Genomic DNA, 23590 nt, shown 5'->3' with positions numbered 1-23590 from the left:
CGGACAACCTGTCTCGAGGGGTCTCGCTGGAGACTCCATTGTGGACGGTGGTTACCACGGACGCCAGTCTGCTCGGTTGGGGAGCAGTATGTCTCGGGCAGTCAGTTCAGGGACAATGGTCGTCTCGGGAGGCGTCATGGTCCATCAATCGGTTGGAAACTCGAGTGGTGCGGCTGGCTCTTTTGAGGTTCCTTCCTCTTATCTGCGGTCAGGCGGTCAGAATCCTGTCGGACAACGCGACCACAGTGGCTTACATCAATCGACAGGGGGGAACAAGGAGTCAGGCGGTAGCATCCGAAGCCCGGTCGTTGATGATATGGGCGGAGTCCCACCTGAGCAGTATTGCGGCCTCTCACATAACCGGGGTAGAAAACGTCCAGGCAGATTTTCTCAGTCGCCACTGGCTGGATCCCGGAGAGTGGGAGCTCGCGGAGGAAGCATTCCAACTCATCTGCGCTCGGTGGGGCACGCCAGCGGTAGACCTGATGGCTACGTTCAAGAATGCGAAAGCTCCCCGGTTCTTTGCTCGCCGGCGGAAAATGGCAGCGGAAGGAGTAGACGCTCTGGTGGTGCCGTGGCCGACGGATGTGTTACTCTACGTGTTTCCTCCGTGGCCTCTCATAGGCAGGGTGCTGCGTCGAATCGAGAAGCACCCTGCGGACGTGGTAGTCGTCGCCCCAGAATGGCCGAGAAGGCCGTGGTTCGCGGATCTTCTGAATCTAGCGATTGGGACACCACTTCGGTTTCCGTATCTTCCAGACCTCCTGCATCAGGGGCCTGTTTGTTTCGACCTGGTGGATCGCTTTTGTCTAGCGGCAAGGCTTTTGAGAGGCAAAGGTTGAGATCCAAGGGGTACGCGGAGCCGGTGATATCAACTCTTCTGCGTTTGCGTAAAAAGTCTACATCGTTGTCTTATGTGCGGGTATGGAGAGTGTTTGAAGCCTGGTGTCTTGCGCACGACGTGATACCTACTAGAGCGGCTATCTCGGACATACTTCTCTTTCTACAGGAGGGATTGTCCAAGGGTCTTTCCTGTAGTTCCTTGAGGGTGCAAGTGGCAGCGCTAGGGTCCTTGAGAGGACGGATTCATGGAACATCGTTGGCAGCACATCCGGATGTAGTGCGTTTTCTTCGGGGGGCGAGGCATTTGCGTCCTCCGTTTCGGCAGCCTTGCCCGTCCTGGAATTTGAATGTTGTCCTTAAAGCATTGTGTGAGGCACCCTTCGAGCCTATTCGCAGGATCACCCTTAAGGATTTAACTCTGAAGGTGGTATTCTTGGTGGCCATGGTATCGGCGCGGCGGATTTCTGAGCTTCAGGCTCTGTCGTGTCGGAAGCCTTTTTTGCGGATTTCAGAGTCGGGGGTCTCGTTGCGGACGGTACCGTCATTTTTACCCAAAGTGGTTTCATCATTCCACGTGAATCAGACAGTCGAGTTACCATCGTTTTTGCAGGTACCAGCTTCGGATCCTATGGCTAAGGATCTTCATAAGTTGGATGTCCGACGCGCGCTGCTGCAGTATTTGGAGATCACAAATGCCTTCAGAGTATCTGACCACCTATTCGTGCTCTATGGTGGTCCAAGGCGCGGTAAGGCGGCCTCCAAGACTACGATTGCTTGTTGGTTGAAGGAAACTATTCGAGCGGCGTACCTTGTGCAGGGTTGGTTGTTGCCCACGGGACTACGAGCCCACTCTACTCGCGCCCAGGCCACTTCCTGGGCGGAATGTCATCATATACCTACAGAGGAGATCTGTAGGGCGGCCACCTGGAAATCGGTCCACACGTTCGCCTGGCACTATCGTTTGGATGTTAAAGCGCCAGGGTCGACGGGGTTTGGAGAAGGAGTGCTTAGAGCAGGCCTCTCCGGCTCCCACCCCAGGTAAGGTAAGCTCTGGTACATCCCAGGAATCTGGACTGATCCTGGTACGTACAGGGAAAAGAAAATTAGGTCCTTACCTTTTGCTAATTTTCGTTCCTGTAGTACCGAGGATCAATCCAGAGTCCCGCCCAGGTTTTGGGTTGATGCCGGGAGAGGCTGTGAGGTCTGTGTATTCATCTGTTTATTAATCAGAATGAGTGACTGTTTAATACCTCGAGTTCGGTCCCCAGTTGGGGGGAGTTATACGTCAATGTTGAGGTAATTTAAATTGTTATCGGGTTAATATGTTTTTTGGCATTGTTCTGCTTTGACATTAAGTAATACTGCCAGACTGTAGGTGGCACCAGCCTAGATATAGGCGGAGTTTGGTTTGTAAACTTCTGTCTCCATCTGCTAGAGGGGGGGCAAAACCCAGGAGTCTGGACTGATCCTCGGTACTACAGGAACGAAAATTAGCAAAAGGTAAGGACCTAATTTTCTTTTGCACAAATGTGCACCCCCTTACACGCGCGCCGACCCCGGATTTTATAAGATATGTGCGGCTACGCGCGTATCTTATAAAATCCAGTGTACTTTTGTTCGCGCACACTGTCTTTTAAAATGTACCCCACTGAGTATACTTTTTATTTGAATGCGATGACGCTTTTTACATAAAAAGTATGTTCTACATAGGTCCCAGATTTGTAAATGTATAAATAGAATTCTAGTATATTTTCTACAATTTCATAAATATAGCGATCTGAAAAACGCCTGACCAAGTAAATATCAGTAACTTTGGGCATGTCTTCCTATATATATTTATTTTGAATATATTCAATGTAATCAGTATCATTTTTTATAAAAATACTTTTATAATTCTGCTGAATACGTTGTGGTTTTTAATTGGACACAACACGTCCGAGTAGACTATTTAAAACAGACTCCTTGTGTCTTTTATAATGTACTTTAAAATAATACAAAACCCATAAAGTCAGGTATTAACATTATATATTACAGTATGCTGCATATTAATTTTTCTTTTTATAATGACAAATTCTGGTTTTGACATAAAAAGGATTTTAATTTGGGATAATGCAAGAGATTGCATTACATTCACTTGAAAGGTAAATCTTTATGAAAAATCTTTTTTAAGGATTTTATAAAATCCATAATATTTAATGAGTGTAATCTTTCTTACATATCACAGTATGCCGTGTAATTATTGTCCTTTTTACATTTTTTTATATACAGAAATTCTGGTGTTTATAAATAGCTACATTTTCTATATAAAGAAAAGGATTCTCTATTCGGATAATGCAAAAGATTGCATTGCATTCATTCTAAAGGTAAATCCACCTATTCTTATAGGTTTTTAAATATTTTTATAAGACTTGTAATATTTTATGAGTGAAATCCTGCTCATATAAAGACCAATAGACATATTATTTTAATTTTTGAATCTTTAATTTTACAATTTGTGTTGACATTTCATTGCTTTTATTTTAATTTTTAAATCACATAGGTACTTTTTGGAAAAAGACACCGAGTCTCTTATCTATATGTAGATAACACAAAAGGTAATATTAAATATATCTTCTCTGTTCTCCTACAATATTTCTATGATATAATTTTTGGGTTGTTCTATTATTTGTATTTGAAATAAATTTGATATTTTATTGTAGAGCCCCTGATGCAGCCATAAGGGAAAACTTTGGCCAGAGTCGGGCACTTTTATTATCTAATAAAACCCTTCCAAGGCATCGGTCTAGTTTTTGTTTTCTTCACTCCATGGCTTATCTAGACCGTCTACCGTCCTGTTTCTTGGGTCCATCTGATGCTCCTGCCGAATGGCTATATGCAAATAAGCTTCCATGAAGTCCAAGAACATAATAAACTGTCCTCTTTGGACTGCCATGATTACCGTCTGTAGCTTCTCCATTCGAAAACGCAGAACCCGTAGTGCCGTGATGACTTTTTGTAGATCTAGAATGAGCTGAAATGTGCCATCCTTCTTGGGGACCACAAAGTAAATGGAATACCTTCCTCATTCCCTCTCCAGAGTAGGCACCAGCACACTTGCATCCAGCTTCTGCAAGAGGTGGAGAGTATTCGGATAGCCTCTCATTTGTTTCGGGATGCACAGTGTAACACCATAAAAGCTTCCCTTATTGGACAAGAACATTCTAAGGCTTAACCATTTCTTATTACCTCCAGAACCCACTGGTCCAACATGATGTTGAGCCACTCTTCGTATCAAAGGGACAACCTCCATCCTACTGCTTCCATTGTAGAGTGGACCTGTACTATTTATTTATTTATTTATTTATAGATTTTTCTATACCGGGGTACGTGAATAACATCACCTCGGTTTACATACAAACAGTAATTCAGCATTGCGCTTTACAATATAACATGGTAACTTGAATACAATACAGTATATAACTTTGTATTAATAACATATAAACAATATATGATAGATTGTGGATGTTAGGAAGAGTAGATGAGGATTCAGATTATTGATAGTAGGCTTTTTTAAATAGCCAGGTTTTAAGGTTTTGTTTAAATTTTTTGTGACAGAGTTCCTGGCGTAATTCAGAGGGCATGGTGTTCCATATTGTTGATCCAGCAATGATGAAAGATCGTTCTTTTGTACTAGAGAGTTTAGTCAGATTGGGTGCAGGAATGTTTAATTTGGCTAAATTCTGGAATCTTGTTGGGCGGGAGGAAGTTTTGAATTGTAGTTGATCTGTGAACCAAAGCATTTCTCTGTTTTGAATGGCTTTGTGTATCAGAGACATAGATTTATAAATTATCCTGTAAGCCACGGGTAGCCAGTGCAAAGACTGAAGAGCTGGAGTGATGTGATCATGGCGGCTTGTGTCGGTGATAATACGGGCAGCTGCATTTTGCAGCATTTGTAAAGGTTGAATGGTGGTTTTAGGTAGACCCAGTAACAGAGCATTGCAGTAGTCAATCCTTGATAAAATAATAGCTTGTAATACTGTGCGGAAATCATATTGGTGTAATAGAGATTTAATACGTTTAAGCGTGAGTAGTTTAAAGAAACCGCTTTTTACCGTATCCGCGATGAATTTTTTAAACGTGAGATTGCTGTCAATGATGATACCAAGGCTGCGTACTTGTTGAGAAATAGGGTAGTTGTTTTGAGAAATCTCAGAGTTGATCAGTATTGTGGTTTTTGGAGGTGAAATTATGATAAGTTCAGTTTTGTTGGTATTTATAGCCAATTGGTTGTCTGTGAGGATAGTTTTAATTTCTAATAAGGCTATCTTCCAGGTACTCAGTGCATTTGTGATTGTGCTGGTTATGGGTATGAGTATTTGAACATCATCTGCGTAGATGAAGTGTTGAAGACCCAATTTAGAGAGAAATCGGCACAGCGGTGTAAGGTAAACATTGAACAATGTGGAGGAGAGAGAAGATCCCTGGGGGACTCCTTGAGAGAGATTTCTTGGTTTGGATTCACTTCGTCCACATCTAACGCTGTATGTTCTATTGCTCAGGAATGACTGAAACCATTGTAAAGCCGATCCAGATATACCTATTTCAGAAAGACGGGTAATAAGGGTGTTGTGGTTTACCGTGTCGAAAGCAGCTGATATATCAAGAAGGGCGATGAGGTATGATTTGCCAGCATCTAAAGCTTTTAGCAGCACCTCAGAAAGTGATATCAAAAGCGTTTCCGTGCTGTGGTACTTTCTGAACCCATATTGGGATGGGAAGAGTATTTGATGATCATCTAAGTAATCAGTTAGTTGTTTGTTGATGACTCTTTCCATGATCTTTGAAAGGAAGGGTAGGTTCGATACTGGTCGAAAGTTTGCTGGATCAGATGAATCTAGGTTAGATTTTTTTATCATTGGAGTAATGATAGCATGTTTAAGTATAGAAGGAACTATGCCTGTGGTGATGGATTTGTTAAGAATCTTAGCAATAGGTTTTGCTATTGTAGAACGTATTGAAAGAAGAATTTTAGTAGGTAAGATGTCTGTGGGGTGGAAAGCTGGTTTCATTTTCTTTAGAATTGACTCAATTTCAATACCAGTAGTAATCTCAAGATTAGATAGCTTTATTTCAAATTTATCTTGAGTGGCTGATGTAGCTTGGTTGGTGTGTAAAGGAGCAGGAAGAGACATAAATCGCGTTAAAATAGAATGTATTTTGTTATAAAAGAACATAGCTAGTTCCACACATTTTGAATCATCATTGTTGTTTGGATTGTTATGAGCTGGAGCAGTAACAAGGCTTTTGACATATTGGAAAAGTGCTTGAGGGTTGAATTGATATTGGTGAATTCTGGAAGCATAGAAATCTTTTTTTGTTTTATCGGTGGCTTGGCGATATTTGTGTAGTAATGATTTGAATTTTAATAAAGTCATAGAATTTTGGTTTCTGCGCCATTCTTTTTCTGTCTTACGTAGCTCCATTTTCATAGCTTTAAGCTCGGGAGTATACCAAGGTTTTTTCTTCATTATTTTTTCAGAATTGATTTCCTTGGATTGAATAGGACAGAGTTTCTCTGCTATGTTACTAGTGATTTTAAACCAAGACGAAGTAGCTGATTCAGCGTCTGTGAGATCTAAATTTTTGAGATCTTCTGATATCACATTATTAATTTCATCTGTTTGACCTTGTTTTCGGAAGTAGATGGTTTTTTTGCTTTGAACATTAGATGGTAATTGTTTTATTGTACAGCAGGTGTCAATCCGAAAGTGGTCTGACCAAGGAATAGGAGTGCAGAGGGGAGGTTTTGTATCTATATGGGAGTTAGTAAAAATGACATCAAGGGTATGACCAGCTTTATGAGTCGGGTTAGTCACAGCTTGTTGAAAGCCTAGAGCATTAAGAGAGGTCAGTAAAGATTCACAGGCTGGGGTTAGAGGGATGCGATCAAAGTGTAGGTTCAGATCCCCCAAAATAATTGTTGGGAGGTGAATATCAAGGTTTTTGATGATAAATTCTGTTAGAAGAGATGGGTTGTTCTCAAGTGTGCTGGGGGGGGGGAGTAGATCAGGCAAATTTGAAGATCCTTAGATTTGAAAAGGCCAGTCTCCATTTTGGAGGAAGAGGAAGTAGTTTGAACTTTAAGGTTAAATTTCTTTTTAGCAGCCAGGAGAATACCTCCACCTTTCTTTTTGATCCTTGGAATGGAGAAAACATTGTGTCAGTGGGAAGTTGATTTATAATGGCTGTGTCAGTGTCTTTTAGCCATGATTCGGTGATCGCACATATGTCTGGCTTTTCATCTGTGAGGATATCATTTAGTAGGGTGATCTTTTTTAGAAGAGATTGTGTATGTAATAGAAGGATGGAGAAAGTTACTAGACCTAACATTTGAGTGATAGGTGTTACCATAATAGGTGTTAAAGTTCTGGTTAATGAAGAGTGATGGAGAAATCTAGCCGGTTTATAATTCACGTTGAAGTGTTTGATAGTGGGAATGTGGCGAGAGAACATTTCTAATTGGTGTATTATTTAATGGTACTTAGAGAATGGGCAAAAAGCAGGGGTAAGTTCTTTTATTGCTGTATGGCCCAGAAATTGAGAGACTTTGGACGAGCAGGAAGTCTTTGATCACAGCGTGGTCAGATAAGGAAAGCCACTGAATAAAGGAGGAGAAGAAGAAATAGTAGTTCTGAAATTAGTCAGTAGGAGAGGGATTTGGGTCAAAGTGAAGTTTGCTGGAATATATCTGTGGTTATTGGAAGTCCGAATGAAGCTTGCTGGAGTGAGTCTGTGGTTGAGAGAGGTCCAATAGGAGCTTGCTGGAGTGAGTCTGTGGTTGAGAGAGGTCCAATAGAAGCTTGCTAGAGTGTGTCTGTGGTTGAGAGAGGTCCAATAGAAGCTTGCTGGAGTGAGTCTGTGGCTGAGAGAGGTCCAATAGAAGCTTGCTGGAGTGAGTCTGTGGTTGAGAGAGGTCCAATAGAAGCTTGCTGGAGTGAGTCTGTGGCTGAGAGAGGTCCAAGAGAAGCTTGCTGGAGTGAGTCTGTGGCTGAGAGAGGTCCAATAGAAGCGTCCAATAGAGGGTGGTCCGAGATAAGCTTGCTGGAGTGTGACTTATAAATTTAATTATAAGGTGTGAAAAGGTTCAGGAGCCAGTGGAGTTATAAGTGGAAGTTGTTTTAGATATGTCCTCCACACGAAGGGGCGAACAAAGGGGCAGGCCCCTTTGTTGCGCTTCTTTGGTGCGCGACGCCGGCGCGCGGCGCCGGAGGGGAAAAAAATTTAAAAGTCCCTCTGCGATCCCCTATAGGCTGCTGCAGTTGAGGGGCGTGTTTTTCGGCCGTGCGAATGAGGCTGGTAAGTGTCGCTGTCTGGGTGATCGCGCTCAGGCTCGCCGGGGGGAAGGGAATAAAAAGGCCTTACCCCGACGGGTCTGGGCGCCGATCGCGCAGGCCTCCTTCCTGTGAGCGGCAGCAGATGTAGTAGCAGCGACGGTGGTGGCTCGGAGATCACAGGCGCGGCGCCGGAGGGGAAAGAAATTTAAAAGTCCCTCTGCGATCCCCTATAGGCTGCTGCAGTTGAGGGGCGTGTTTTTCGGCCGTGCGAATGAGGCTGGTAAGTGTCGCTGTCTGGGTGATCGCGCTCAGGCTCGCCGGGGGGAAGGGAATAAAAAGGCCTTACCCCGACGGGTCTGGGCGCCGATCGCGCAGGCCTCCTTCCTGTGAGCGGCAGCAGATGTAGTAGCAGCGACGGTGGTGGCTCGGAGATCACAGGCGCGGCGCCGGAGGGGAAAGAAATTTAAAAGAAATTTACTACTTCATTGTGAGGCTTTTTCACCTCTAGTCGACTAACTGGAGCCATTTGCTGGCCACCAAAAAGGGAAGAAGCTCTTTGAGGGAAAGAGGGAGCCAGGGCCCTTGCTGTCAGACCCTCAGGATGATGTGGGCAAGAGCAGTCCAGGGATCACCAACTCCCTACTCACCCGGCTCCACCTGAGGGATGGTCCACAAAGGTACCGAATACAAGGAGCTCCATAAGCTAATTCTGTCTCTAAACTTTTTTTTTTTTAAACTACTCTAACCTGACTGCCGGTTTGCACCACTACCATCTACCGGAGACAGAGAAATACTGAGGGACTGCAGATGCCACTTACGGTTATGTAGCAGTGCCTCAAGGTTTTTGTTCTCTTCTTCCATCTGCTATTAGGGATGCAAGACCCAATTTTCTGGACTGATCTGGGGTATGAACAGGAACTGGCACATCAATAACGTGTCTCCTTTTTTAAAATTTCACTTGTGTATAGATTCATAACTCCTTCCTCCACAACTATTTTTGTTTTTTATTTATTTTTTAATGGAGCCAAATTTCTGTCATTATAAACATAAATGCAGGGTTTTAAGCAGGTGAAAATCCACATTGAGCGTACTCAGTCAATTTACGCATGTAACTCCTTATTTTACACTCATAGGTGCCAACCAAGCTATAGAGAATTGAGCACTTTGTGTCTGCCTGCCAGAAGTGGCTCCTCAATTCCTCTACCTGCTGCTTAAATCCAATAGTTGGAAATCCAGATGCCTTTTTCGGGTTTATGTCTCGGGAGATCCTGGACTTTTGGAGTGACTGTCTGCTGGAACATATTAAGAAAAACAATTTTCAAATGGAAATCCCCTTAAAAATTCACCCCTCCCCATGGGGAATAGAGCAACAAGAAGGGGGTGCGGCGGGGTTAGGGCAGGATCAGTGAAGAAATGGGGATTTAATTTTGAAATCCCATTGCCTACAATGCATCAAGATTCCCTGTGCCAGAGGCCGGCCAGTAGATTTTTAAAAGAAAATGCTGCCATGTGTGTCCCTCTGAAAATTGTACCTGCAGGCCTGTAAGCTGTACAGGGAAGCTGAAAATCAGCCTCTACAGGCCCATATTAGGGGCTAGCTCATTGTGTGTGGGGGGGAGCTTCTGAACAAATACATCTGTTCTAAAAATGCTACATTGGCTCATTACTGCTAGAGTTGTCAACTGGCTCCAGATTTTCAGAACAGGTTCATTCAGTCCTTTTTTTTAAATGGGGGAGGTGGAACAACAGTGGGCCAAATTAAAAGGAACAATTACAAAGGCAACAAATTTATATGTTAGAAACGTAAACAAAAGTAAGAGGGATAAGAAACATCTGGTTTTCAAAGGAGGTGGTTGAAAAAATAAAGACAAAAAGAACATCTTTCCAGAAGTATAAAGAATCCTAAAAGGAGGAATACAGGGAACAATATCTGGTGAAACTGAGGGAGACAAAGAAAGAAATGAGTAAATCAAAAGGTCAGACAGAAGGAAGGCCTGAAGTGGTATAGTGAAACTGAAAGGTGATAAAGAGCAATGTGTGGAGAGAGAAAAAGAAATGGTGGAAATATTAAACACATTCTTCAGTTTGGTGTTCATTAATGAAGACCCTGGAGAAGGATTATTGCTGGTTGACAGGACGGTAAATGGGGATGAAGTAGACAAAATTCTGTTTACAGAAGAGAATGAATGGGAAGATCTAGGAAAACAAAGTGGACAAGGCCATAGGTCTGGATGAAATACATCCCAGGATACTAAGGGAGCTCAGAGACGTGCTGCCAGGTCTGCTAAAAGATCAATTCAGTAGATCCCTGGAAAAGGGAGTGGTGCCACATCATTGAAGAAGAGTGGTTATGGTCCTGATTCACAAGAGTGGTGGCAGAGAAGAGGCTGGAAACTACAGGCCAGTTAGCCTTACCTTGGTGGTAGAAAACTTAATGGAGATGCTGCTGAAAGAAAGTATAGTGAGCTATCTACAAACTGGTGGGTTGCTGGACCCGAGGAAGCATGGATTCACCAGTGGGAAGGTCCTGTCAGAGAAATCTAATTGACTTGATTGGGTAACTAGAGATTTGGAACAAGGAAGAGTTCTCAATGTGATTTACTTGGATTTCAGCAAAGCCTTTGATACGGTCCCGCATAGGAGGCTCGTGAATAAAATTAGAAGCTTGGGACCTAGCACCAACATGGTGGAGTGGACTAAAAATTGGTTGAGTGGCAGGAGGCAGTGTGTAATGGTAAATGGAACTTTCTCTGAAGAGAGAATGGTGTTAAGTGGAGTGCCACAGGGATCTGTTTTGGGACTGGTTCTGTTCAATCTATTGAGCAACATTGCGGAAGGGATGAAAGGTAAAGTTTTGTCTATTTGTGGATAATACTAAGATCTGCATCAGAGTGGACATGCCAGAATGAGTATAGAGAATGAAAAGTGACTTAAGAAAGCTTGAAGAGTGGTCAAAGACTTGGCAGTTGGGAATCAATGCCAAGAAGTGCAGAGTCATGCATCTGGGTGCAGTAATGCAAAAGAGCTGTATGTGATGGGAGTGAAAGAGTAATGTGCACAAACTGGGAGAGTACCTTGTGGTGATAATGTCTGGCGATCTGAAGGTGGCAAATAAATGTGCCAAGGCAATAGCTAAAGCCAGAAGAATGCTTGGCTGCATAGATAGAATAACCAGTAAGAAAGAGGAGGTGATAAAGCCCTTGTACAGGTCATTGATTAGGTCTCAGCTAGAGTACTGCATTCAGTACTGGAGCCCAAACCTCAAAAACAATACTCCACGATGGAAACAATCTTAAGGGTGATCAAAATGGTATATGGTCTGGATTGGAAGACTCATAAGGAGAGTCTGATATGAATATGTACACCCTGGAAGAGAGGAGGAGCAAGGGAAATATATTATTATCTAAGGTTTGTATCATAAGACTTGCCCTCGCCAAAGGTCCATCAAGCCCAGTATGCTGTTTCCACCAATGCCAATACAGGCTACAAGTACCTGGCAGAATCCCAAGGGGTAGATAGATTCCAAGCTTCTTATCCCAAGAAAAAGCAGTGGATTTCTGCAGTTCTATCTTAATAATGGTTAATGAACTTTTCCTCCAGGAACTTGTCCAAACCTTTTTTAAATGCAGCTACACTAATAACTTTCACCATATTCTCTGGCAATGAATTTTCTCTTATTAGTTTTAAATGTATTACCTAGTAACTTATTTATGTGTCCCCTGGTCTTTGTATTTTTCAAAACAGTAAACAACTGATTAACGTTTACTTGTTCCATTCCACTCATTATTTTATAGACCTCTATCATATCTCCCCTCAGCTCGTGCATCATTAAAATCTGAAAGATTTTAATGATGCATGAACTTTCAACTTTTTCCATTGGAAAGGAAACAGTAGAAGTAGGGGGTCACAAAACAAAACTCCATGGAGGATGACCTAGAGCCAACATCAGGAAATATTTCTTCACGGAGAGGGTGGTGGATGCCTGGAATGCCCTTCCAGAGGAGATGGTGAACACAAAAACTGTCAAAGAATTCAAAGGGGCAATGGATAAACACTGTGGATCCCTAAAGGCTGGAGGATAGAAATGAAGAAAAGGCTGTATGGGGTAACCTGAATGAGGGCGGTTATTATCTTTAACAGTATGTCTGAGGATAATTATTCTTAACAAACAGTCTTGATGCTTTTTACACAACTGCAACATCGCTCTCCACTTTGATGGAGGGGAGGGAAGTGGAGGGGAATTAGATTTAGATGACAACCAACTTGGGCCCTGACTTTTACGGTATGGGATACTGATACTCAGACATAAGGAAAAAAGCCAGGACTGCTTCTACAGCCAAGTCCAAAAGCAAAGCACATCAAGCAGCATTGTCTGAATTTTCAAGAAGGCTCCTCAGCCAGTAAAAATGTTGCTATGTTAATACTGTGATGCAGTACAACCTGGCCTGGGGCAGAAACAGCAAGGATATAGAAAAACAGTCACAGCCAATGCCAAACCTAGACACCAGAGGGTGAGCAGGAGGGCAGCAAGAACTACACTTCCCAGGTTCCCTGAACAGGCACCTGATCCCTGGCTGGAGAGTGAGCAGGAACAGGTGGAGGAAATAGGGACTGATGCCTATGACTCAGCAGAGTCCATGGAAGCAGAGGAAGAGGGTGTGCCAGCGTGGTGGAACTGGCCACAAAAGCCCAGCTACGCAGAGTCAGGGGAGGAGGAGATGGAGTGCCACTCTCACTAGAGGCTTGGAGGAGTCCATAGCATCCGTGTGCAGGAGCTGTGCGATTGGACAGGAAGTGGTATAGGAGCAGAGAGGGACCCCTGAAGCCCAGCAGAGCCCACACAGAGTGCTGAGCGGAGGGGCATGGTGGCAGCAGAGGGATTGTTTGGAACTCGCCGACTGAAGAGCGGGCCTAGCGCTTAAAGACCTGTGCTCCTACTACTCGACTAAAGGTAAAGGTGCAGGAGGGTGTCTGAACAGGATTGCCCTCTGAGGCCAGGAAAGAGAGTAGAAGGGGGAAAAAAAAAAGCTGTTACCTCTCTAGTCTCTGGTAAGTGTCCAGAGCTAAGGGGCAGGATGTGAGAAGAAGTGAAACTCCAAGCTAGCCACAGGGGGGCTGGTGTTGTATGGCCGCACTTGGTGTTTTTTTGTTGTTTCCAGGCATGGCATCCGAGAATGTGCTGAAATGGATGGCGACACAAATGCAGCAGCAACAAGGGGCCATGCAGCAGCTGATTCAGCGCATGATGGAACACCAGCAGCAACAACAGCTCCCGTTGTTTCAGATGTTGAAGGAGCAGCGCAAGGTCTAGGGTCTAAGAGACTGGGCCCGAGTAAAGAAGAGAACCTAGGGGTTACAAGGAACCGGAGAGGTTCACTGCAGGTGCCCGGTAGAGGGGGCGGACCACAGAAAGAGAAGGGCCAAGGCAGGGAGTCAAGTGTAAAGTGGGCCCCATGGCGATATTTCAGTTGCGGAGAAGTAGGGCATTTCAAAAGAGAATGTCCACGCTTAGCAGTGGCCTATGCCCGCCCCCCCAGAGCGAAGGGGTGGGGCAGTCCATGGGGATTCGAATCCGTACTTTCAACAGGTTAAGGTCAACGGACAGCCGGTGCAGGCCTTAATAGACACAGGCACTAATCAGGCACTGCTTTCCAAGAAAATGGCTTTAGCTTTGGGGGTTAAGATGTTCCAAACCCAAAAAAGGGAGGTGTTGATACGGTGTGTACACAGTACAGCTGTTAGGTACCCGGTACAGGAGGTAACGATCTGTTGGAGGACCCATGAAGATATTGTGGAGGTAGCCATAGTGGAGGGATTGCCTGTGCCCCTCATTTTAGGGAGAGAGTGGAAGCACCTCGCTGAGGTATTGAGGGGCAGGCAAACGTTTGTAACCACAAGGGCTCAAGCACAGACATAAGAGGAATGAGAGCACGAGCCCCCCCTAGGAGAGATTTTTCCCTTTGAGGAGGGGGAAGTGATGGAAGCTCCCGGGGTAAGTCGTAAGCCCCGAGATGAGAGAAAGAAGGAGAAGAGGGGACAGGCTGACCCGGAGGAAGGTAGGGACGGGAGGTCCACTAAAGAAATGGTAGGCACCTTGCTAGATCGGTTCCCTGAATTTAGAGATGAGCAGGTTAAGGACCCAGCCTTGAAGGTAGCATGGGAAAAGGCTAAACTGTCTGGACCACAGCTTGCTAATAAAGAGTCTATGGAGTACCCCTATTTTATGGTCCAGACGGGCTTGCTTTATAGGGTAGAAGAGGGGCTGCAGGGACAGGAACCGCATAAACAATTATTGGTGCCCCTACGGTTTCAGCAAGAAGTCATGGCACTGGCGCATGACCATCCCCTGGCCGGGCACTTAGGCGTACATAGTACCTTAGCCAGGATCAAGCGGCGATTCTTCTGGCCGGGTATCTACGGCTCAGTTAAGAAGTTTTGCAGGTCTTGCCCCAACTATCAGTTGGTCTCCCCAAGAGCCCCCTTGAAAGCACCGTTGGTACCCTTGCCGATAGTACAAGAGCCTATGGACCGGGTAGCGGTGGATATAATTGGGCCATTGGAGAGAAGTAAAAGGGTTATCAATACGTTTTAGTCGTATTAGATTACGCCACAAGGTTTCCATGGGCTGTTCCGTTGCGGTCTATAGGAGCAAAGGTGGTAGCCCCCGAGTTGGTAAAGATTTTCTGCCAGTTCGGTTTTCCCCGTGAGCTATTGACAGACAGAGGGACAATTTTTATGTCACGAGAGTTAGCAGGCCTATGGGCCCAGTTCGGCATTAAGCATGTACGAACATCAGCGTACCATCCCCAGACAGATGGGTTAGTGGAGCGATATAATCATACCCTGAAGGCCATGATGCGCCGTTGTCTAGAAGAGGATGCCAGTAATTGGGATCGCCTCATCCCATTCCTGCTGTTTGCCTCCCAGGAAGTGCCCCAAGCTTCCACGGGGTTTTCCCCTTTTGAACTCATTTTTGGGAGGCAACCCCGGGGCCTTCTTGATGTCATCCAGGAGCAGTGGACAGGGGCAGAGGCGGAACCCCAAGATATCATAAGTTACGTTGAGGGTATGAGACAGCATGCGGAGACGGCGCTGGGATTGGCTAGGAAAAATCTTAAACAAGCTCAGGAAAGGCAGAAGATCTATTATGATCGGGAGGCTAGGGACCGGGAATTTCAAGAAGGAGATCAGGTCCTAATATCGGTGCCTACGTCACCCAATAAGCTGTTGGCCAAGTGGAAGGGTCCGGGAACAATATTAAGGCGCCTAGGTCCCCTAAACTATCAGGTTAAGGTAGGTCTTAAACGCCCCCAGGTATACCACGTCAATTTGCTAAATCCCTGGATAGAAAGGCAAGGTATGGCCATGGATACAATATCCGAAGAAGAGGTGGATCTAGGTCCGCAAGTAGGGGAACTAAGTCGAAAGGACGAGGTCCAAATAGGAGAGGAGCTAACTCCCAGGCAAAGAGCTCAAATACAGAAAATAGTTAAACAGGCCGAAGAGGTGTTTTCCCCGATGCCGGGGCAAACCACTCTAATCACCCATGAGATAATAACACCGTCAGGACAGGTAGTTAGGAGGAGGCCTTATCGCCTGCCAGAAGCCATGCAGGTGGAAGTTAGGAGGCAGGTGGAAGAAATATTGCAACTGGGAGTCATCGAAGAGTCCAGCAGCGCCTGGTGTAGTCCCATTGTCCTAGTGCCTAAGCCAGATGGAACCCTACATTTTTGCATAGATTTCCGATTGGTTAATGCTATCTCTACTTTCGATGCCTACCCCATGCCACGGGTTGACGAGCTAGGGGAGAGACTAGGCCGGGCTCAGTATTTAACCACACTAGACCTGACCAAGGGGTATTGGCAGATTCCCTTGGGAAGGTCATCTCGAGAGAAAACCGCATTCGCCACCCCAGCGGGGTTATTCCAGTTCGTGCACATGCCTTTTGGACTACAGGGAGCTGCCACTACTTGTCAGCGCCTCCTGAACATGGTGCTATGTCCCCATATAGGGTATACGGCGGCCTACATGGATGACGTTGTTATCTACTCCACTGACTGGGAATCACATCTGACAAGAGTAAAAGTGGTACTGCAATCCCTAAGAGATGCCGGGTTGACTGCCAACCCAGCTAAGTGTCGGATTGCCCAATGGGAGGTTAAATACCTAGGACATCTGGTGGGTTGAGGGGTGGTGAAGCCATTGCTGGATAAGGTTAAGTGCATCAGAGACTACCCTCTGCCCGATACCCAGAAGCATCTCCGAGCCTTTTTAGGTTTAATTGGATACTATCGACGTTTCATACCGCACGTTGCAGATCTAGCCACCCCTTTGAATGATATGTTAAGGAAAGGGACCCCAAACAAGTTGCGGTGGGGAACGCTGGAGGTAGAGAGGTTTGAGAGGCTTAAACAGGCCTTGTGCCAAGACCCCGTGTTGAAGGCGGTTGACTTTACACTACCGATCCTGCTACAGACAGATGCCTCGGGGAGCGGGTTTGGGGCAGTTCTCTCCCAAGTGGACAAAGGGGAAGAACATCCGGTCCTAATCCTTAGCCAGCGGCTCCATCCACCCAAGAAAAATATGCAACCATCGAGAAAGAATGTTTGGCCGTTAAGTGGGCTATAGAATCATTAAAATACTACCTCACCGGATGCCCCTTCGTGTTGGTGACAGACCATGCACTACTGAAGTGGTTGCACGTGATGAAAGAGTCCAATGCCTGCTTAACCAGATGGTATCTTACCCTCCAAACATATCACTTCGAGGTTAGACATAGAGCCGGCAGGGATCATGTGAACGCTGACTTCCTTTCCCGGTTAGGGGAGGACACTGGAACTCGGGTGAGGAGTTCCAGAGTTTTTAAAAGGGGGGGGTGTGTGTGATGCAGTACAACCTGGCCCGGGGCAGAAACAGCTAGGATATAGAAAAACAGTCACAGCCAATGCCAAACCTAGACACCAGAGGGCGAGCAGGAGGGTGGCGAGAACTACACTTCCCAGGTTCCCTGAACAGGCACCTGATCCCTGGCTGGAGAGTGAGCAGGAACAGGTGGAGGAAATAGGGACTGATGCCTATGACTCAGCAGAGTCCATGGAAGCAGAGGAAGAGGGCATGCCAGCATGGTGGAACTGGCCACAAAAGCCCAGCTACGCAGAGTCAGGGAAGGAGGAGATGGAGTGCCAGGACTAGGCCTGGCACTCTGACTAGAAGCTTGGAGGAGTCCATAGCAGCGGTGTGTAGGAGCTGTGCGATTGGACAGGAAGTGGTATAGGAGCGGAGAGGGACCCCTGAAGCCCAGCAGAGCCCACACAGAGTGCTGAGCGGAGGGGCGTGATCGTGACAATACATAAGGCTTGGGGATAACCTGCAGGGAGCAGCAGTTACTACCCTTAATGGAAACATGGGGATAATTTGCATGGAGTGGTGGTCACTACTGTAAGAAACTTGCTGGGCAGACTGAATGGATCATTTGGGGTTTTTTTTCTGCCAATCATACTATGTTATGCCAGTGCACATTTCTTAAGGGACTGCAATGGGGAAGTAAAAACTATGTCCCTGCATGCAATAGGGTAAAAGCAAATCTGGATCAATCTGTCTTGAAAATCTGGAGCCCGTTAAGAAGCTTAACTACCCACACTACATTCAAATTCCTAGTCCTGGCCTATAAAACACTCTGGCCTAACCGGAATCTGTGTCAGGTTCACCCTTATATACTGTCACACCCACTGCGCTCATAAACGTGGGCACATCTGGAGATACCCTTCCCAAAAAACAACGAGCCTCACCAGTACTAGGAAGAAAACCTTTGCAGGATCAGCCCCAACCCTTTGAAATCCTTAACAGTTCAGACTGGCCCTAGATCTTCTATCTAAACTAATTAGTTGACATGCTTTGGACTGCTTAGACTTGGTCTACATGCATGACCTTTGGAGTTACCTGGCTGTTATTTACCTATGTTATTTAACCACTCTACCATATGTTATGTGCCTCCTACTCCATAATTACTGTGCTGTATTGTAACTGCATTTCCCTGCCTGGAAAAGCGTGTCATAAGTAAATGAGGACAATGATGAAAATCTACAGGAACAAGAGAAAGAGAGATCAATAGGAAAATGTTTGAATGAGATCCTTGCTACTGGAGGATGTACTGTGAATTTGCTCTTTTGGGGGTGAGGGCCAGGGCCTCTTCACACAATTTGTCTGTCTTCACACAATCTCCTCACACGATTTTGTCTGGTGATCTGAAGGTGGTGAATCAATGTAACAAGGCAGAAACTAATGCCAGAAAGATGCTGGGCTGCATAGAGAGAGGAATAATTAGCTGAAAAAGGGAAGTGATAATGCCCTTGTACAGATCCTTGGTGAAGCCTCACCTAGTACTGTGTTCAGTTCTGGAGACAGGATGGAAATGGTCCAGAATAAGATGACCAGACTAGTGGGGGGCCTATTTCAAAAGACCTATAAGGAGAGGCTGAAGGATCTAAATATGTATACTGGAGGAAAGGTGGTGTAGGGGAGATATGAATCAGACCTTCAGATATCTGATAGGTATTAATGATGCACAATCGACAAACATTTTCTATTGGAAAGAAAACAGTAGAACTAGGGTTCATGATATAAAACTCCAGGGAGGAAGACTCAGGACCATGGAGAGAGTGCTGAATGCTTGGCATGCTCTCCCAAAAGACATGATTAAGACAAGAACAATTAATGAATTCAAAGGGGCATGGGACAAACACTGCGGATCCGTAAAAGCATAAAGAAAGGGATGGTGTAACATTTCTGCATGTGGTAACTTGCACGGAGGGGCAGTTACCACCCTTGTCAGAACACATGGGGTAACCTGCATGGAGCGGCAGTTACTACCATGGGCAGATTGCTGGGTGGCTTGGATGGACCATCAGGTCTTTATTTGCCGTCATTACTCTGTTACTGTATAACCTGCTGGGGTGGGCAGATTGCTGGGTGGCTTGGATGGACCATCAAGTCTTTATTTGCTGTCATTACTCTGTTACTGTGTAACCTGCTGGGGGCAGATTTTGAAAAAAGATCCAGGTTCTACTACCCAGTCAGATTTTAGCTTATGACTTGCAAGAGTTCAGGCTAGCAATATCACTGAGATTACAGGGGATGATAGAGCCACACTTGTCTCAGCATAATATTAACAATGCCTTTGCTCAGTATTGTAAGGCTCTTTACCAGGGGGACACATCCTGCTAAGTTTCTCAGTAGAGTGGATTTAACAAGGAGATGACAAGGTGATGAGTTTTTTAATGCTTCATTGCATTTGGAGCAGATTCAGATCAATGAAAAGGTATCCAGATCCGGACAGGTCACAGGAATTCTAAACTCAGTTTATTCAGGTATATGCCCCTGGGTTTATGAAGACCTCAGGGTTTGGGTCTTTGATGGAATGCGTGGAGTAGGCTTCAATCATGTTCTTACCCCAAATGAATGGAGAGTGTAAAAGTTTGATATGTAGGCCTATCTTAGGGGTACATTTTAAAAGACAGCGTGCGCATACTTTTGTTCGCGCATCAGGGGCGAACAAAAGTATGCTGGATTTTATAAGATATGCACGTAGCCGCACATATCTTATAAAATCCAGGGTCGGCGCTGCCCATTCCCTCCACCCCCCACCCCCCCGCACCTTCCCCTCCCTTCCTCTACCTAACCCACCCTCCCGGCCCTATCTAGACCCCCCCTACCTTTATCTGAAAAGTTACTACTGCCTCCGGGCAGTAGTAACTTACTCGCGCCGGCTCGGCAGGCCCCGACACAGGCCGCTGTGTCGGGGCACTCGACCACGCCCCCTGGCCATGCCCCCGACTGCCCCTTTTTGCAAGCCCGGGACTTACACGCGTCCTGGGGCTTGCGCGCGCCGCCGAGCCTATGCAAAATAGGCTCGGCGCACGCAGGGGGGTTTTAAAAGGGTTATGCGCGTACCTTATGCGCGTAACCTTTTTAAAATTCGGCCCTTACTGTTTAATGTCAATTCTCAAATTCTGGCTAGATCATATGACTTGCCATAATATGTTAGACAAAGGGTCCATCAAACTTCGTATCCTGTTTTCAGCAGTGGCCAGTCCAGATCACAAATACCTGGCAGAATCCCAAATAGTAGAAAGATCCCACGCTGCTTATACCCAGGAATGGCTTTCCTCAAGTCTACTAGGTTAATGGTTTATAGACTTATAGAAACAGAGAAAATGATGGCAGAAAAGGACCAAACAGTCCATTCAGTCTGCCCGGCAAGCTTATGGTAGCATCTGTTGTGCCATACAAGTCAACCCCTTACTTAATTTCCCAAACCGTCAAAGTCAGGGCCCTTGTTGGTTTCTGTCTGAGTCCAATTCCCTGTTAGCTCTTGCTGTTGAAGCAGAGAGCAATGTTGGCATTGCATCCAAAGTACGAGGCATGTTGGTTAAGGGTAGTAACTGCCACACTAGCAAGTTACCCCCATGCACTCTTTTTTTTTTTTCCATTTCCATCTCATCTTTAGGGATCCACAGTGTTTATCCCATGCCCCTTTGAAATATTTAACCACTTTTGTCTTCACCATCTCCTCCCTGGAGTTTCATTATGTGACCCCCTAGTTCTACTTATTTCTTTCCAACGGAAAAGATTTGTCAGTTGTGCATCATTAAAACCTTTCAGATATCTGAATGTCTGTATCACATCTCCCTGCACTTCCTCTCCTCCAGGGTGTACATATTTAGGTTCTTCAGCCTCTCCTCATATGTCTTTTAATGGAGACCCTCCCACCACCACCACCATTTTTGCTGCCTTTCTCTGGACCGCCTCCATCTTGTCTCTGTCCCTTTTGAGATATGGTCTCCAGAACTGAACACAGTACTCCAGGTGAGGCCTCAACAAGGCCTCACCTGGAGTATTGGTTATTCCTGGTTATTCCTCTCTATGCAACCCAGCATTCTTCTGGCTTTAGCTATCACCTTATCACATTGCTTCGCCATTTTCAGATCACTAGACACTATCACCCCAGGTCCCTCTCTTGCTCCGTACACAACAGGCCTTCACCCCCAAGATGTACAGCTCTTTTGGATTATCAGACCTCAGATGCATGACTCTGCACTTCTTGTCATTGAATCCCAGCTGCCATATCTTTGAGCACGGTTCAAACTTCCTTAAATCACATCTCATTCTCTCTACTCTTCCGGCATGTCCACTCTGTTGCAGATCTTAGTATCATCTGCAAAAAGACAAACTTTACCTTCTATCTCTTCCTCTATGTCACTCACAAAGATATTGTACAGGACTGGTCCCAACACTGATCCTTGTGGCACACCGCTTAACACTTTTCTCTCTTCAGAGTAGATTCCATTTACCATGACAAACTATCTTCTATCCATCAACCAGTTTGTAATCCAGGCCACCACGTTGGTGCTCACTCCCAAGCTTCTCATTTTATTCATAAGCCTCCTATTCGGGACTGTATCAAAAGCTTTGCTGAAATCCAAGTAGATCACATCGTGCGCTCTTCCTCGATCTAATTCCTTGAATACTGTGTACAATTCTGGTCGCCGCATCTCAAAAAAGATATGGTTGTGATGGAGAAGGTACAGAGAAGGGCGACCAAAATGATAAAGGGGATGGAACAGTTCCCCTATGAGAAAAGGCTGAAGAGGGTAGGGCTGTTCAGCTTGGAGAAGAGAAAGCAGAGGAGGATATAATAGAAGTCTTTAAAATAAGGAGAGGTATTGAACGAGTAGATGCGAATCAGTTATTTACACTTTCGTATAATAGAAGGTCTAGGGGGAAATCCATGAAGTTAGCAAGTAGCACATTTAAGACCAACCCGAGAAAATTCTTTTTCACTCAATGCACAATTAAGTTCTGGAATTTGTTGCCAGAGGATGTGGTTACTGCAGTTAGTGTAGTGGGTTTAAAAAAGGTTTGGATAAGGATCAATGTTAATCAAGTTGACTTAGGGAATGGCCTCTGCTATTACTGGCATCAGTAGCATTGGATCTTCTTAGTGTTTGGGTACTTGCCATGTTCTTGTGGCCTGGTTTGGCATCTGCTGGGTCAGACCAAGGGCTTGATGGACCCTTGGTCTGACCCAGCATGGCAATTTCTTATGTTCTTATGTCCTTAGTCACACAATCAAAAAAGTCAATCAGATTTGTCTGACAGGACCTTCCTCTGGTGAATCCATGCTGCCTCTGGTCCAGCAATTCTTCTGACTGTAGATAATTCACTATTCTTTCCTTCAGCAGTTTCTCCATTACTTTTCCCACCATTGAGGGGAGGCTAACCAGCCTGTAGTTTCCAGCCTCCTCTATGCTCCCACTCTTGTGAAGTGGGACCACCACCACTTTTCTCCAAACACTCATCACAACGCCCGTTTCCAGGGAACTACTGAACAGGTCGTGCAGCGGGCCCGCCAGCACATTTCTGATCTCCCTCAGTATCCTGGGATGAACCTCTTCAGGCCCCATGGCTTTGTCTACTTTCAGTTTTCCTAGCTCTTCCCATACATTCTCTTCTGTAAAAAGAGTTTCGTCTACTCCTCCCTCCCTCCATTTTCTTGTTAACTATCGATGGTCCTTCTTCAGGGTCTTCTTTTGTGAACACCAAACTGAAGTATTTGTTTACTATTTCTGCCATTTCTTCGTCTCCCTCCACAAATTGATCATTTTCATCTTTCAATTTCACTATACTACTTTGAACCTTTTTCCTTTCTATGATGTATCTGAAAAATGTTTTGTCACCTCGCTTTACCTCTTTGGCAATTCTTTCTTCCATCTGACTTTTTGCTTTCTTGATTACTTTCTCCATCTCCCTCAGTTTCACCAGATATTCTTCCTTGTGTTCCTCCTTTTGGGATCCTTTATATTTCTTGAACGCTGTTCTTTTTGTTTTTATTTTATTAGCCACCTCCTTTGAGAACCAGATAGGTTTCCTATTTCTCTTGCTTTTGTTTACTTTTCTAACATATAGTTTAGTTGTCTTTGTAATTGCTCCTTTTAGTTTGGCCTACTGTTGTTTCACCTCTCTCATTTTCTCCCAGCCTTCCCCATTTCAACAAAGTCTGAATTTTTGAAATGCAAAACTCGGGTCATGTGACTTCTCCATATCTTATTTGCGATATGAAACCATAGTAGATTTCAAAAGGAGCGTGCGCAGCGCACATGTACTCCCAATTTTATAACATGCGCGCATGCGGTCAGCACATGCAAGGGGGCGCACAATTGTGCACCTTGCATGCGCCGAGCCCGGACTGCCTTCCCCCGTTCCATCCCAGGCTGCTCCAAAATCAGAGCGGCATTGGAGGGAACTTTCCTTCCCTGCCCTTTCCCCCTACCTTTTTTTTTCCTTACTTTTGTTCCAAAACTTACTTCAGCCCTAGCTGAAGTAAGTTGTGCGTGCCGGCCAACTGCAGGCATGCAATCCCCGGCACAGCAGCA

At 45.3% G+C, this 23590-nt stretch overlaps 1 protein-coding gene across 1 annotated transcript in view; it reads left to right on the top strand.

The window, feature by feature from the left end:
- Nucleotides 1-2375: 2375 nt before the first annotated feature.
- The window catches only part of LOC115075967, a 32666-nt gene continuing 11451 nt past the window's right edge, over nucleotides 2376-23590 (top strand). The window contains exons 1-2 of the mRNA XM_029576967.1: nucleotides 2376-3206; nucleotides 3383-3437. The gene's annotated coding sequence lies outside the window, so the exon portion shown is untranslated. The remainder of the gene's footprint in view (nucleotides 3207-3382; nucleotides 3438-23590) is intronic.

The sequence above is a fragment of the Rhinatrema bivittatum genome, chromosome 14 (genome assembly GCF_901001135.1).
Source record: "Rhinatrema bivittatum chromosome 14, aRhiBiv1.1, whole genome shotgun sequence".
Lineage (NCBI taxonomy): Eukaryota > Metazoa > Chordata > Amphibia > Gymnophiona > Rhinatrematidae > Rhinatrema > Rhinatrema bivittatum.
This window is presented reverse-complemented; position numbering and strand designations above follow the sequence as displayed.